This window comes from Harpia harpyja, chromosome 9 (assembly GCF_026419915.1).
Source record: "Harpia harpyja isolate bHarHar1 chromosome 9, bHarHar1 primary haplotype, whole genome shotgun sequence".
Classification (NCBI taxonomy): Eukaryota; Metazoa; Chordata; class Aves; order Accipitriformes; family Accipitridae; genus Harpia; species Harpia harpyja.
Window position 1 is genome coordinate 6,444,566 of NC_068948.1, and position 12,729 is coordinate 6,457,294.

Below are 12,729 nucleotides of genomic sequence, written 5' to 3' on the forward strand. Positions count from 1 at the left end.
CAGGTAACACCTGCATGAAATTACATCTGTGCGGAAAGTCCTTTAACAGAATTTAGTAATTAAACTGAGGCAATCTAATCAAAGAAAGGCATGGAGAAGGTGATACATGAAGTTTCATTCTCTGCCATGTAAATAAACTGCATTAGTATATTGGGTCTTTCAAGAAACGGTTAACATCAACAGCTTGCAATTGAATAGATTTCATGTTAAAAACAGCCTTCCATACTATATCCACAATATATATTCTGATCTTCCAAACAAATCTCCAGGGTGCTGTTTGGATTTATTGCACTTAATAGCATATTGTTTGGAGTGTACAATGTGTGGGTCCAACTGAGTTTTACTAGGATATTCTGTGGCTCAATTTCCTTTCAATGTGTAACTGTGTCCTTTTCAAATTTTGCTTTAAAGCCTTGTGTAGTCGACTGCTTTGGTGGACAACCTTTGCTCTGTGCCTTATCAACTGGTTTCTAAAATGTCAAGGCTGACCTTGACCTGAGCACCAGCAAGGAGCTCCCTCAGTGCAGGGACACGCCTGGGGCTCTGTGATAGTTGGGGGTTTCTCTGTGTGTTGTCACTGTGAACTGCACTGTGTCTGAGCCTGGAACCGGCTCAAAGTGGACCTTCTGGCATCGATTCTTGGTTGTCTTGTGATTCTTACGAAAGGAGATGGTTTCCCCGTCTTTGAGTAGGTTCTGTGTTAGCCCTGTGCAGTGTACAGGCACTTCTGGCTTTGCTTACATGAGATTTTACCATCTGGCAGTGTCACCTGGAAGGCATAAATAAAGCCATTGTTTCACGGATTCTATCGGGGCTGCATATATTTTCCTTGTCAGAAAGTATAGAATAACACATCCAGCAGAAATCACAAAAAAATTGCTACTACTGTTAGAAACTGATAAAGGACAGCAAGGTTAACACTCCTAGCTTTAGGATGAGTTCCAGCAATTCTTTATGGAGCTGACTGACATTTTTCCCATACTTTTTTCCTCTGAAAGCTGACTTTTTGGCCACAGTAAAAAAATTTACATGCAAAATTTTCATCTTGGTAATAAATGCCCTTGCCAAGATTAATAATTTTTCCAGACCTTCCCTGGAGAAAGAATAGTCCTCGGAGCATAGCTGGAAGTCAAGGACTTATCTTGGAAACCAGCTTTTTGGTAGACTGTTTCCCTTTCTGCTTTCGAAACAGCGTATTACTAATCAGCTGACCTTTGAACAAACGCAACTTATTTGTTTGGGGCACTTTCATCCATGTTAATCCAGATGTGCCTTTTAAAACCAGATTCCTCCTGTTGATCCATTGATGTTCTCAGAATCCCTTTCCAGGTACATGGCCTCAAGGGTGGGCCACAGAGCAGTGCAGGATTTGGGTGAGCCATAAGGGAGAAGTAAGCTCCAGAGCTGAAAGGTCATCTTGTCAGAAATAGTCTCCTCTTTGAAAGGGGAATGTTTTAAACCAGTTGCCTCTGCTGATTGCTGCTGGTCTCTCTTGCTACAAGTTGAGGACCAAACAGATCTTTTCATGTAGACTGTGTTTAGAGGTAGAGACTAGAGCCAGGAGCAAGTTGTAAGCGTCCCACTTGTCCTTGGGAGCTCACCTCATATCAAACTCACTGTGCTTGTCCGCTGTGAGTCCAGTGTGTACGATGTCTCTCTTGCAGAAGTGCTTTCAACACGAGGCCATTTGACGTTTTGGTCCGAGAGCCAAGTGAGTGTGTGGAATTATGGCTCACACAATACCCCGCAAAAGTCATTCCCTCCTTCTCTAGCATCTGTAAATACAGTTGAGATAGTGTTCCCTTGCTGTTTACAAAGGCCAAAAAAAAAAGGTAAGAAAAAAAAAGAAGGCAGTAGCAGTAAACTTTCTGCAAAGCTTTAGTCTACCAAAGATTTAAAGGATTGACATTTGCATTACATTTTTTCCCCACCCAGTCCTCCTCATTAGCTGGATATCTTTATTCTCTAAATATTTACCACCTAAACCAAATTTACAGTTTAATTTGCTGCATAAAATCATTTATTGACTGATAAAGCTCATTACTAAGGCCTAGCCCAAGCTGTAGCCTGCCACGACAGTTTTAATTCTTGTAGCAGCAGGCTACTGCAAGAGAAAAACAATCCTGTCACGTTAACGGCAGGGGTCTAAATTATTCAAATACACTAAATCCTCCCAGAACAGTTCCCCTGTTCATAATTTGTCTTTTCTCGCCAACAATTAACTAGCAATATTCTAAGTTAACAATGCCAACTCTTTTGAAATCTCAAGGAAAATGTAAATATATACATGCAACAAATGTTTTTAGAGAGGAATACGTTAAAAGGCCAATGCTGGGAGACTTCTAGGGAATATAATCAGTTAAATGGACCCACTGCTTTCTCTAGTTGAAACAATTTGCTGGATATTTGTGTGTGTGTACAGATGGGTTTGATATTGAGTTTTGGTGTCTGGTGGCATAGATTCATGGCTACTTACACCTGCTGATGGCCCATTCCGTGGCATTCCTAATGGCTGATGTTTGTCAGTTCTATTGAACTCAGAGAAGGAGTGTCCTCTTCCATCTCCTCACTTCTGTCAGAGCTTTTGCTGTTTTAATGAGTTGTGCAAATAATTGCAATACTAAGTGTAACATACTGGGACAAAACCATGTAATATGCTATGAATACAGTGAAGACTGAGAGATATGATTCTGTGATTCTATGAGTCTGTGATATGGGTGGAGATTGCTGATACAGATCATCTTGCAGAAACTGAAGGTCTGAATCTGTCCCGGCTACGCATCCCAGGGCTTTCTCTCCAAGTCAGCCCACTGAATTTCGGCTGGCAGATAGTCTTTATACAAATCTCTAATTAGAACAATTTACAAAGTCAAGAAAAAACGCGGCTGTCTCATCTGCTTTGATTGTTGACCCACTGCTCAGTTTGGTTTTAGTTCTCTGCATATTGCAGAATATGGACTTGGTGTTTTCATAGTTTGTGCTTTATTACCAGCTCTATTAGGTGGTGGACCTTGTCCTGTGTCCGTGAATAGCCGCACGTATACAGAGGAACAGTGAGCAAAGAGGAGTTTGAGATCACTCCAGGGATAATGAGAAGGAGCTATGATTTCCTGTAAGGGACAAAGAGTTTCATTCTACAGAGGACAATCCAATTCAGGTTTGTCCTTCTGTATGTATGACAACCGCAGCCCATATATCACAGTCAGTGATGGGCAATAGTAAAGTCTTTAGCATCCTGGTGTCTCATATAAATATTGCTTCTACATAGCACTTTACACTGTTTCAGAACTGTAAGTCCATATTTCCCTTGTCCCATTCATTTTCTCCCTTCAATTTTTGTGGCAGTTCCAGTGCAGAATAGCTTCTTGTGCAAGCCTTCAAAGTGAAAATGATGGCTCCAATTTGTGACCAAATAGCTTTGACATTGTCTGTACGTTTGCTTGAGTTTATAAAAGACTTTGGTTTTCTTATTTAATCCTTTGATGTTAGAGCAGTCTGAAAAATCAGTAATTCTTTCTGGTGTGCCCTTAGTGACAATTTTAACTCTCCCATGAAATTCTCAGGTTTTAAACTTATAATGTGTCTTTTTATCCCTTTCTATAGCACACAGAGTACTTTAATGCTGGCAAATCTTAGATCTCTGAAAATGTGCATAAAGATAGGATGAGGTTAAAATATATAAAAAGAATATAGAAGATTGTGCATTATTTGCCACTCATCTGTATCAGCATTTCACAAGATGTGGGCCATAGTTCCTCTGATGATGATCTGCAAAATGACTGAAATTCCCCCTCATTTCCATTTGCTTCTAAAGGTATCTGTGTTTCTAGTCTACTCCCTGGGTGGTGGAGTGGGCAGTAGTACCTGCTGGAATTCATATGTCTTTATTTGATCTACTATCTATAGTAAGGAATGTATGTGCTGCAGTAACAGAGGGGTACTATAGAAGATTATGTATGTGCTTTCTAAGTAGCCATAAGCTTTCCTATTCGTATGCCCATAAAAGTGGAACTGGACTTAGGCATTCATGCTCTAAGAGCATGTTCTGTATTGCTGAAGATAAAAGGGAATTATCAGTAGGAGTGAGGCTCCTACCTAGTTTGCACTGGCAACGTCAGGACTGATCTCTGTGATACGTACTCACGTGCGTGCTCTCCCTGTGTGTGCTGAGATTCAGCCCGGGCACCCGAGAGCAGTGAATGTGACTGTTCATTGTGCTGATTTGCCCCAGAAGCTACGGGCGATGTTAGATTTGCATTTGTATTACGTGCTTCTTCCACGCTTGCAGTGTCTCCGTATGTTTTGCTGACATGCTGCCATTGCAGCTAAAGCCATCCTTCGTGTTTTAAACACAGCTGAGATGGATAATCCACTGCAAGCTTTTGTTTTCAAGTGAAGGTAATTTTAAAGCATCACCTTTCTCTCATAGGAGTTATGCATGTTCATGGAAGATTACTTACCATCTTCATCTCTTTACATTACTTACGTGCTGTATATTTGATGGGTTTCTCATTTCACCTTTCTGGAACATGTGTGGTGGCATCTCTTTCTCCTGTAACAGTTTTATGGTAGACCTTAGGCATCTCTGAAACCAGGTACCTTCTTCAGCCATTTTAGTCAAGGTTTATTAGAAGACATCGTATGCAGAATTTCTGATGTAGCCTTCTGGCTGAAAGTATGCTGGAGTAGCTTGCATGTAGATTCTAGCTTCTAACTTCCTATCTCCTTAATTTCTCTTTCTATAGGATCTCGGTCATTTTCTTGTATTTATTTCTGCTTCTGCTATCTGAGACCTCAGGGCATTCACCAGACTCTTTAGTTTGTCCCTGGATGAAAAGAAGTATCTGTATCATGTGCATCTGAGCACTCGGCCTGTGCGGTGTCACTGGCCTCCACCGTGTTTGGAATTGATGGATCGGATGCTCACTGGTATGAATCAATGAAACCGCAGTGAGTTCAGTAGAGCAATGCTGATTTACACCGCCTTGAAGACCTGGTGATGCAATCCCAGATTGGTCGTTTCGGGCTCCCTTTGACCGTCTGCCCCTGGTTGTCGTAGGCTGGAACAAAGCCGTGGGGAGCTTGACCTGGGCTTGTTTATTCCAAATGTGCCCACAACTGCAATAAAACCTCGCTGCTTCGAACGTGCTGTTCCAGCTCCTCTGTGTGTGTGAGGCTTGGAGACTGAAGCTGGTTAATTGTGGCAAATGTGGTTTTCTGGGACATCTAAGGGTTATGTCACTTTTCTAAAAATCTCTTTGATCTTGAATCAAAAGAAGGGGGTGGGTTTTTAATGTCATCTTAACTGTGTGGCTTTTACAAATTAAAAACCTACTTGAAATTGGTTATACAATATGTGCTTGTGTTTCTCTAAGACTGATGAGACCACCTTTGACTCTAAGCTGCTTTTTCTAGCAGATCATCAGGAAAATTCTGGTAACAAACAGTTAGGAAAAGCTAGAGGGAGCTTTTGAAATAAGAACTGTGCTTTTCTCTGTATTTTGCGAGCCAAGGCTTTAATTTACAATAAGCACAATAAGGGCAGAAATGAAGCAGCTATTGTGCTGTCTCATGTCAGTAAGCAAAGTAGTAGAAAGAAATACGTTTTTATTCTGTCCTTGTCACTAAAATAATCCCAGTCTTAAGTAGTTAGTATCTAAAGTCTGAATCATATCCCACTGATTTGGCTAGAATCTTGGAAATTACAGAACTTTTGATTAAACTGCCTGTGTCTTATTACCTTGTAGCTCTATATGCATTTATATAATCTCAGGACTTTTTTCTCAATTGTTTGCACCTTATACACTCATTTATGTGTGCTGTGAGCTGGGACCATGTGGTTGAGAAGGTTTTTAAATTAATGGAGCCTTTCTTGTAATCTGATAGTCTTAAATACAGCAAATGTAAGCCTATTGAATACTACTTTTGCCAGATTTCTGTGTAGATTCCTTTCGAGTAGCCTGTGGACTTCAAAATAACTGAAATACAAGCTGAAAGCTACTTGTCTAATTTACGCAACAGATTTTGCATTTTGTAAGCCAATGGGTGAAATGTCTAAAATGTGTTTGTCTTTCTCCTGTTTGAAAATCAGGTTTTGTAGCTCTACTATCTGATAGAACAGGCACGAAATAGAGCCTATATTGCCCAAATTATGCTTTTGCTGTCATAATTTTATGGTAGCAAGAGTAAAGACATTGATGAATTCCTGTTTTCTGGAAAAATGTGTTGGATGTTTCAAGTAGTTTGACAAATTTATCAGAATTTTGAAAAAAGGAAAAAATACATAAGCTTTCCTTGAACAATATTACTTATCACTGCCCCTATTGGATGTCTGGATGAAACTAAAGAAAAAGCATTGGTGGTACGTAGCTTTATTTAATTCTTCTTCGTGAAAGAAATGAGATTTCTTATTGTGTATATTCATATGATAATATGCTAGCGTGTTCTAAGCATAACTGCTCATCACTGTTGGTAAGTTACTTGCCAAAATACCTGCATCCAGGAAAGACATTCAAATACCATCACCTTGTTTTATTTGGTTTCCTTGTAGGTATTGTGTTCACAACCACTGTGTATATTTAGTTTCTCTTATGTACATATACATGAGAGAAAGATGACATATTTCCAAAGTGACCAGTTCTTTGGTACAATCAGTTTTTTGAGGGATAACTAAAAACAATTTTAAGGGACCATATTTTCAGGGAGATAAGCCCCCCTGAATTCTGAAAAAATCCATCTTTTCATCAGGTCTTTGGTTTAGCCACCCAAAATCAGTAGTTGGTAATGGCAAATTTAAGCAGCTGGATTAAAGAGAAAAGTTCAGAAACCAATGGCAACTAGTATTCTTCTGAGGTCTTTTGAAAATGTGACTGTTTATTTTAATAGCTAAGCAGGAACTGTTTTGAAAATTTGCCTGGTACTTTGCTCCACTTGCTAATGTGGGAAAGTAGACGTCCTGGCTCTGCACCACTTCTAATGCCAAAAACCTCCTGGTCTTCCACTGCTTTGGATCTGTAGGCACAATGTAGTGTTGAAATAAATGCCCGAGAGCAACTGCCATGATCTCATTTTGTCTCCATTCGTATGACATACACTTGTTGGCTCCTGAAACCCTATTTCACTCAAGGCTACTGTATACATCTCATTTCTTTCATGTGCGCTTTTAAAAGGCTCATCTGATAAGGTCTGAGTAGCTTATGTGCACATCTGCTTTACTACACCTAAAGCTTAATTCTCTCTGTCCTAAATGGAACTTCTCTGCCATTTAGTTCGAAGGATACTTTGTGAGGAAGTTGGTCTTCTGTTTCTATTATTAAATACGTGTGATTCTTTGGGGGCACATCACAGAGATTTGAGTTTTTCTTGGGTTGAATTCTGCCCTTGGATACAAATGTACAATTCCCAGAGTGATCTGCAGAGAATTAATCTGTCATTAGCAATATTGGGTGTAGTGCGGCTAATTCCCATGCACCACCCTGAAAATTTCCACCACCCCCACAAATGGAAAAGAAAAAGAGGACTATTCCATTTATTCTTTTTTATATGTAAATGAGACTTAAAATAATTGTTTGATAATGACATGGGGTTTTTGTTGTTGTTTGGAAATATCTCTTGACAATAATTTATCCTGCAATTATTGTTGCTTAGCCCTATCCTTATAATTAAGGCCAAGAAAGTGTTGTTCATCCCCTCATTAAATGTTTTTCAGGATGCCTGACTCTCTTTAACACAGCCAAGAGCTGATAAAGCCACTTGTATGCAGAGCTGGCTGCCTGCAGATCTTTGATCTTTTTTTTCCCCCTTCTTCAAGAATATGACTTTGTGAAGTAGTTGGTGCTGCAGTTTCAGTTTGTTGTTTTAAACAGTTCAGTTGCTATAAATACTCATTCACTTTGATTTTCAATTGCCCTTGTAAGACAATTGTTTTTTTGTTGGATTCCCACTGAATAGATAGCCTGCCTGCCTTTTTCTTTTTTTAAAAGTGATTAAAATATAACCCTCTTTTTAAGCTTTTCCACAGCTCACTTCTTCCTGAAAAGGAAAAATTGCAGACCTAACCAGCTCTAACGACTGAAGATTTCTTCCCACTTGTGTTATGCCTTTTCCTTTATGATGGGTTTTAATGATGGGAAATGGGGTGAGGGAAGTGTCCTGACTGAGGACATGCAGGAAATCAGAAACATCTATCGGATCTTTGTTAGAACTATTTGACATAAATCTCACTTCATTCTGTTGTACTTTTCCTCCTCTATGCATTTTTTGCATTGAAAATAGTCTGGTTCCAAAAAATCTATTTCTAGAACCTTTTCTGTTGTCTCAGATATCAGTGGCCATGCTCCTGCAGAGAGTCATCTCCCTGTGAATACCTTTGTGCACCTTGAAAGCTCTATCATCACTGAGGATAGTGATTGTGGAAACCTTAGCTAAGGGTTGAGGAAGGGAAGTTTTAGATATTTTTTAAAGTCAAGTACCTTAAAGGTCGTTATGACCTTCCACCCCCCAAAAAAACTATCAAGTGTGTATCTAGTATTGTAATGCACATCGTTCCAATTATATCAATTTTTTCAATTATATTTTTGATAGTGTTATGTCTTGGGATGAATGAGTTCCGGTTTCTTGGCTCTTTCAGGGCTAAAAATGAGGGACAAAATAAAAACTTTCATGAAACTCTCCACAGAAGAAGGGTGCGTCCTCTTACTATTCCCTCCCATGTCTTGCTATTCCTCGCGTGTTCACGTTTCTTTTGTTTCATCCCTTACCCGGTGGCTTTCCTACTGGAGCTCCTTTTTGTCCCTTTCTCTACCACTTCTCCCAGATGGAACAAAGACCTTTACAAGTTTGAGGGACATACAAATAAGGTGACCTGAATTAGGAAGAGGCCAAATCTTCACAGTTGTGTGAACATCCCATTTGTGGACAGAGATAGAGAAGCCTTGAACACATGCCACATAAGGTGTGTATATATAAATGTGTGTGGGGAATGAAGTGCCCTCCTCTGGGACATTTCCACTTCTAGACAGTTTAATAACAGAAGCTGAGATTACTCCTTACACCTCTGCTCCAGCTTATCCCATGGTAAGATAAAGTAGCAGCCAGTGAATTAATAAGCCCATGGTTCTTCACATACATTTGTTCTAGTTTTTTTCTTAGGGAAGTGCCAGTGTAATACATCAGCAATCATTGAGTATTATTCAGTGCTTTGAGTAACTTTCACGTGCCTCATTAAAATTGCCTATCAATGACCAAGGATACAAAGCTAGCAGCACAGGTTTAAGACCATGAGTCATCCTTCAGTTTTAAAGGGGCTTCTCACCCAGGGAAAGTTCACTTTCTGGTTGCGGGATTTTGATGAATTAGGGCCTAATATCTGGGTGGAGCGGAGGGATTATTTTGGTAGCGATGAGTGCAGGTAGGGAAGCTCCTGGAACCAAAAGGAACAGCAGGCATTCTTGTGCTAAGCCACTTAACTGATTAAAATGACCCAGTGATTCATTTGAATATGAGATTACTTGCTGAGGCTTGAAGCACCTAGTAGTAGTTGATCTTGACTATTTGTTTAATCTAATATAAGTGAATTTCGGTGTTAGCACAGACAGCTGTGTTTATACCTGAAAGACTGTTGTTTAAAATAAGAGTCAAAATAAAACCCCGTAGCTTGCTTTCTTATGTGGAGTAGTCCTCAGGTAGAGATGGCTTAGATGTTTCTTCTCCTGCTTTAATAAAACGCACATTTGGTGGCAGGGAGGAAAATGAGATTGTGGTGAATAAAAGAGAGGTCACTTGTTTTCTGCTGAGGGGAGGGAGTGCCCTTACACCAGCTGCTTGTGATCCCACGAGAGGTTTGTGTTCACACATTCTTGTGATGGTCCCGGTGTGCGCTCTGCTATACAATTAAGAGCAACATCTTCTGCATTCACGCGGCAATTGAAGATGGTCAAGGAGCAAAAGTCTACTGGGAATTATTATTAAATGTGAAGTCACCACTTCCAGGCCAGGAAGGCAGAGAGTGGAGAAGGCTCTGTGGAGGTAGCAGCAGCTGCTTTCCCTGGGCTCCTTCTGGGTGCCACGGGGGCCACTGCTGCACCTGGGGTACAGTGTCACAGGGACCTTTGGTCTTGCGCGGCTGTTCGTATGCCCCGGTGACTTCCAATCTAACATCAGCTCATTTAGCTGTGCTGCTCTGGAACACAAAATAGTGAAAATACAGCTCAGGATAGAGTCCCAGAGAAGGAAAAATGTCCCCAGAGATCGTTCAGAGTAAGGCAGACGTCTGCCATCCCAGCTGCCTGGGGTGATGTGCCAACCTGGAGGGAAGCAACCAGAAGTCAAATGCTCTTCCAGACACTGAAGAGTACAAGCGACAGGGCAAACAGCAGGACATTGGTGAGACCCAGCAAAGCAGCAGGAAACACTGTCATTGTTTCTTACCGTGACACCGCTTGGGCAAATGGGGCTGCCCCGTGGAGGAGCAGTGGGGCTGTGTCAGTGGGAATTCGTGCATAAGAGACTACATCAGGGTGGATGGGGGAAAAGCGAGGGCTGCACAAAGATAGCTACCCGGGAAACAGAATTAAATCAAAGGCTATAACTGTAGGAAGCAGGAAAGTTTAATCCTCACAGACAAATTGCTGATTAGTTGACCCAAAAGCGGTGTGTATAACTCCTTGTGGATTGAAGGAAACACCCATTGTAATGAAATAGCAATTAAATATCTCTTTTGGCTATGCCAGGGCCTCAGCTGGTGAAATGCTTTAGCCTCCTGACAAAAATTCAGCTAGTCGTGTGCATTCACATGTCTGACCCAGTTTTGCACTGGGTGATGCAGAAACCAATGGCCCACTTAAAAGCAGGCGTTTGCTGCTTAGCTCCAAACCTCATGCCTAATTTCATGGTGTCAACAAGTGAAGAAATTGGATGCTCCCATTTCAGGAAACAGCTTCTAATAGCTGAGACCAAGGGCGACTTAGGCAGTTGTGCAGTGTTGATCCGGTCCCGTAGCCGTCAGCGATCCACATGCTGCCGCTCAGCTCATTACAGTATCCTCTGTCCCAGATATTCCCTGAACTATACAAATGAAAGGATATTCCAAAACATTGACTGGAGATCCCGTCTAATTATGTACCTCTTGTAATGTGCAGCTGGCCAACCTTGCTTTTATCACTAAAGCCTCTTAAATGAGTCGCTGGTGCTGCACAACCTTGCATTTCAGTGGCATACAAATCCTCTAGAACTCATGCGAGGAGCTTTAGTGGTAGCTACCTGGCAGCGTAAATCTCTGAGACGTTAGTTAAAAACCACTCCAGAAAAGAGTGGTGAATTCCAGATGCTCAAGTGCACCTTGGCATGGATGTATTGTGCACATAGAAACGGGATTGTGCTCCTAAGAATCTGGTTTTTGTCAGCTCATATGGTCTACACCTGGACTTCGTTGGCAACGCAGCCAGCTGCAGCTTCGGCTATGAAGATTCACAGGAACAAATCTCTGCTGTCACTTTGCTGTTTGCTCGTGTGAATGTGAGGGGTACTTTTGTTTCTTACGTTGGGAAACCTAAATGTTCCCTGATGAATTAATCTATTGCATCAACAATTATTTATTAGATTCTTTTTAAAATTTCTTTTTACATATTTATATTAATAGGTACGGGATAGGAAAAAGCAGAACCTTTTTCAAGATTTGATTTCACTGGCTGAAACCAAGCTAAATATTGGAAAGAGAGTAAAATTTGAAGCATTGCCTCAGTAACTTAAAATTGAAATTTAGGGACTTGAGATCCTCAGACCTTATTCAGGTTCTTTGTTATTCAGATTGCTGGGCAAGAGATTGTTCAACACTGTCACTTGTGACCTGTCTGTTCAAAGATAAAAGTGACGCTCATTTTTCCTATTTTTTTGTCCTGCATTTGTTGGCTTTCTGGCCTGCAGTATCTGATGTAAGAACTGGTAGAATGGTCTGCCTTTTTTTCATAATTGTTTGTAGTCAGATGATGGCATTAAAAACTGTTTCTGGTTTGGCCTGTGTCTGTTGTACCCCATGATTAATAGGTTAGCTCAGGAAGCATAACTGGAAAAGCCATTTCTAGCTGTGGAGCAACACGGCACTTCCATATCCCATATCCATGAGGGCTAGGCTTCAGCAGTCTGTCCTAACAGGGGAATAGTGTGTACTGAATGTGATCCTGGGCACTGGAACAGCACATGTGCTTCTGTAATAAAATCAGGTAGTGTCTTCATTTAACCTCTATGAAGCCATAAAAGCAAAAGGGAAATGTTTAGCATTTTAGTTCCTTTTGCTACTAAGACTTTGGTTATATTAATGATCAAATACATACCTTGTATTTAGATTATGGTTCGTACTTGTCTAAACCGGTAATTTCCCCTAAAAGTAAAAGTTGCTCTCCATCAGTCACTTAAACAGTTGCCCTTTGACCATCAGTTAAGCAAATCTTTTGTGGTCCTGATTGTGGTCTTGCCTAAATCAGTCGTACGTAACCTTTGCTTCAGCTATGTTACTCCTGACTTATCCTAGTAGAAATGAGAAGAGGATGTGTCCTGCTTCTGTGGTGACCAAGACCTACCTGAGAGATGAGCATGATGCATTTGCTAGGAATTTTTCACTGTTGTAAACACTGGCTTATATTTATTTTTCTGAATGATGGTGGGATCAGGATGAAGCTGTATGCATTTCTCCCTCTGAGATATACCTTTCCATACTGATCTTTAGTTTCATGT

General features: G+C 40.7%; 1 long non-coding RNA gene across 1 annotated transcript in view; it reads left to right on the top strand.

The window, feature by feature from the left end:
* Positions 1–12,729, top strand: part of LOC128145999 (uncharacterized) — a 394,153-nt gene that overhangs the window by 235,002 nt on the left and 146,422 nt on the right. The gene's annotated exons all lie outside the window — the stretch shown is intronic.